Source organism: Aotus nancymaae, unplaced genomic scaffold (genome assembly GCF_030222135.1).
Source record: "Aotus nancymaae isolate 86718 unplaced genomic scaffold, 86718_ANA_hifiasm-v0.15.2.pri h1tg000057l, whole genome shotgun sequence".
Taxonomy (NCBI): domain Eukaryota; kingdom Metazoa; phylum Chordata; class Mammalia; order Primates; family Aotidae; genus Aotus; species Aotus nancymaae.
The window spans coordinates 69,091,182-69,095,849 of NW_026988471.1; the positions used below are offsets into that span (position 1 = coordinate 69,091,182).

Sequence of the window (4,668 nt, forward strand, 5' to 3'; positions counted from 1 at the left end):
GTGATTCTCCTGCCTCAGCCTCCCGAGTAGCTGGGACTATCCAGGTGCGTGCCACCTTGCCTGGCTAATTTTTTGTATTTTTAGTAGAAATGGGGTTTCACCGTGTTAGCCAGACTAGTCTTGATCTCCTGACCGCGTTATCCACTCACCTTGGCCTCCTGAAGTGCTGGGATTACAGGCATGAGCCATTGGGCCTAGCCCTAATCTGATATTGGCTGCGGTTGCCTGAGAGAAAATTGAAAAGCAACGCAATGAAGTGCTGTTAACTTTGTGGAGGCAATTGTCCCTGGAGCAGCAATTCCAGAAAATGCCCAAGAGGGGGCAGGATGATGCTGCTCGACCCAGTCCCACTCCAGCTCAAGATTACTTGCAGATGGGCGGAGGAAAAAAGCCTTCTGTATTTGATAGGGAACTGGCCGAGGTGCCCAGCTTGGCAGGACACCAGACGACCGGAGGCCACACGTGGAATTGGCAATCCACTGGTCCCCCACCCATGTACGGCAGGTGTTGGTGCTGGTTGATACTGGCGCAGATGGAGCCTCATCTATGGGAACCTGGATAAGTTTTTAGTCAAGGCTGCATACATAGATGGCTATGGAAGCCAGTCAGTGAAAGTAAAACCTGTATCTTTGCACCTGAGCATCGGCGCTTGGCTCCCCTTTTATGCACTGTGTATGTCTCTCCCACACTGGAATACATTCTGGGGGTGGACATGTTGCACGGTCTTAGCTTACACACCACGGCCAGAGAATTCAAACTTCGAGTACATGTAGTAAAGCCGATACTATGGGGAGATACGCATCACGGGCCCCAAGTTCTGCCACGACCCGGACGGATCACCTCCACTTGTCAATACCGATTGCCAGGAGGGCATATGGAGATAACTGAGGCTATTAAGAAGCTAGAGGAGGTGCAGATAGTGTATGGCACCCACAGCCCCTACAATTCTCTGGTATGGCCAGTCAAAAGGCCTGTTGGACTTGGCGGATGACAGTGGACTATCAAAAACTAAATAAATAACACCCCCTTTACATGCAGCTGTCCCATCTATCATGGATTTGATGGACTGCTTGATGAGGGAATTGGGATAGTACCATTATGCAGTAAACTTGGCTAATGCCCCCTTCCCTTCTTTTCTTCCTTTCCCTTCCCTTCCCTCCCCTCCCCTCCCCTCCTCCCCACCCCTTCTCCTCCTTTCCCTTCCCCTCTTCTCCCCTTCCCCCTCTTCCCCTCCCCTTCCCTCCCCTACCCCTCTCCCCTACCCTCCTCTCTCCTCCCCTCGCCTCCCCTACCCTCCCCTTCACTTCTCTTCCTTTTTTTTCTTCTCATTTTCTTTTCTTCCCTTCCCTTTTTCTTTTCTTTTGGAGTTTCACTCTTGTTGCCCAGGCTGGAGTGCAATGGTTCGATCTTGGCTCACTGCAACCTCCACCTCCCAGGAATCACAGGCATGCGCTATCATGCCTGGCTAATTTTTTTGGTATTTTTAGTAGAGACGGGGTTTCTCCATGTTGGTCAGGCTGGTCTCGGGCTCCTGACCTCAGGTAATCCACCCACCTCAGCCTCCCAAAGTGCTGGGATTATAGGCATAAGCCACTGCACCCGGTCAATGCATTCTTTTCAATTGACATTGCACCAGAGAGCCAGGAACAGTTTGCCTTCACGTGGGAAGGGAGACAATGGACTTTCACAGTGTTGCCACAGGGCTGTGTGCATAGTCCCACCATATGTCATGGTCCCATCATATGTCAGGGTCTGCTTGCCACGGGCTTAGCCTCCTGGAAAAGTCCAAAGGGGATCCGCCTGTTCTATTACATTGATGATACTATGTTAACCTCTGATTCTCTTGCAGATTTAGAAGGGGTGTTGCCCCTCTTGCAACATTTGGCAGCATGGGGTTGGGTTGTCAATGAATCCAAGGTCCAAGGATTGTCTGCCAAATTCTTGAGAGTTATCTGGTCAGGTAAGACAAAAGCCACACCAGAGGGCATCATAGACAAAATTCAGGTGTTGTTGGCCGTGAGATCGGCACTTCTGCCAAGGATCTCTTGACCAGCAAGAGGGTCCTAATACCTGGAAGAGAGAGTGCGCGGAAGAGAAGAGAGATAGAGAAATGGGTCTGGAGGTCTGATAAGAGATATGCTCAGATCAGCGATTTATTCTTTGTGCACATGTTCTTATATATGATTTTACATACAGTGACTGACGTCAGTCTTCTTACAGAATCATTATCAGGGGGAAAGAACAGAAAGTTACAAAGTAACCAAGGAAAATACAAAATAACCAAGAAGGGGGACAACATACAAGTTTACCTAAAGGTCACAAAAGATTCTTATCCTCTTATCCATTGTTACAGAAAATGACGTTAAGACAGGTGGGCAAGCAATAAATCAGGAGGGGAACAATTTTGTAGTGATTCAGTGAATGATCTCAATGTTTCTGTGACTACGGGTAAATAGAGTCATAGAACTAGCCCAGAACATTGACTTCAGGAGAAAAACAATAATCTGGCATTACTTCAGTCATGCCTTAGAAGCAGTGAACTGAGAGTGACTCTCTGCAAGCTTAACATTTCCCACGTCTTCCTGTAGCCACCTCACTCGACTGCACCCAGTGGAGAGAGACGTGTCTGGGCTCAAACCCCGTCATGGCGGAGACACGGAGGGGCCTCTACGCTGGTGGGGGATCCCCACATCCAGGCACATCCCAGCCCACCATGGGGAGGCAGCTTCGACCTTTGTGGGCCTCCTGGGGTATTGGCAGGTGTTCATGCCTGATTTGGCTCAAATGACAAAACCATTGTACTGGTTGACAAAAAAGGGGGCTACCTGGGATTGGGATGATGAGGCTAAGACAGTCTTTCTGGCAGCCAAGTGGGTGATTCAATAAGCACAGGCCCTACATGTGATTGACCAGGGCCGCCCGTTTCAACTTTATGTGTGTGTGACCACAGGTGGTTTTGGCTGGGGCCTATGGCAGTGCACGGAGTACTTTAGAACACCAGTAGGCTTTTGGTCCCAGCTTTGAAAGGGAGATGAGCTCCAGTATTCATTGATAGAGAAGCAATTAGCTGCTGCATATACTGCCCTTCAGGCTTGTAAGAGTGTGACAATATGGGCTACACTCATTGTGCAGACAGCTTATCCATAGTGGGGTGGATACATTCGTGTGTAACAACCCCCCGGACTGGGATGGCACAGACATCCACTTTGGCAAAGCGGGGTGTCTACTTAGAACAGCGGAGTAGCCTGAGTACAAGCCCCCTAGCAGCAGAATTACAGAAAGTCCTGGGACCTGTAGTCCTAATGCAAGATAAGGCCATGGATCGGCCTGAGGCACCCCTGGACCCCAAGCTATCACCGCTTGAGGAAGGGTGTCCCCCCATTCCTGATGGGGCATGGTATATGGATGGGTCTAGCCGGGGTGCCACTGCTGCCTGGACGGCTATTGCAGTCCAGTCTAGTACTGATACCATATGGCTTGACACAAGGTATGGACAAAGTAGTCAATGGGCTAAACTCCTGGCAGTGTGGATGGGGATCACCAAGGAGGAGGCACCTATGGTAATCTGGACCGATAGCTGGGCAGTTTATTGAGGCCTAATGTTGTGGTTAACTACCTGGAAGTCACAGAATTGGTTAGTTGGCCACTGACCCATTTGAGGGCCAAGCCATGTGGCAAGACCTCTAAAAATTGGGCCACCAAAAGAATGTAACTCTTTAATACAAGTACGTGATGAGGAAAGACGTTCCTTCTTTGCCGCGTTTACTGCGAGAATGAAGACCATTCTCAGCAATCAGACCGTCGCCATTCCAGAAAATGTCGACATTACTCTGAAGGGATGCACAGTTATCGTGAAGGGCCCCTGAGGAACACTGCGGAGGAACTTCAATCACATCAATGTAGAACTCAGTCTTCTTGGAAAGAAAAAAAATGGTTGACAAATGGTGGGGTAACAGAAAGGAACTGGCTACCGTTCGGACTATTTGTAGTCATGTACAGAACGTGATCAAGGCTGTTATGCTGGGCTTCCGTTACAAGATGAGGTCTGTGTATGCTCACTTCCCCATCAACGTCGTTATCCAGGAGAATGGGTCTCTTGCTTAAATCCGAAATTTCCTGGCTGAAAAACACATCCACAGGGTTCGAATGAGACCAGGTGTTGCTTGTTCAGTATCTCAAGCCCAGAAAGATGAATTAATCCTTGAAGGAAATGACATTGAGCTTGTTTCAAATTCAGTGGCTTTGATTCAGCAAGCTACAACAGTTAAAAACAAGGATATCCGGAAATTTTTGGATGGTATCTATGTCTCTGAAAAAGGAACTGATCAGCAAGCTGATAGGCTGGTAAGACCTTAGAGTTGTCCAGCTACAGAAACAAGATGCCTATCCTAGCTAAGACCTACTTGTGATATTTAAATGATGCAATAAAAGACCTATTAATTTGGAAAAAAAAAAGAATGTAACTCTTTATCATGTGTCAGGTCATGTGCTTTTGGCTGCCCCTGGCAGTAATGAGGCAAATGCCTTGGCCAGGGTCCAATGGTTGAAGTCAGCACCTACACCAGATTTGGCCTGATAGCTATGCTGGAAATTGGGCCATGAAGCTGGAAATTGGGCCATGTAGGGGGTAAACTAATGCAGCAGGTCAATAAGCACTAGGGTCTGTCC

The 4,668-nt window shown here is 48.5% G+C and overlaps 1 pseudogene; it reads left to right on the forward strand.

The window, feature by feature from the left end:
• Positions 1-3,724: 3,724 nt before the first annotated feature.
• Positions 3,725-4,436, forward strand: LOC105704603 (large ribosomal subunit protein uL6-like; annotated as a pseudogene).
• The last annotated feature ends 232 nt before the right edge of the window (positions 4,437-4,668 follow it).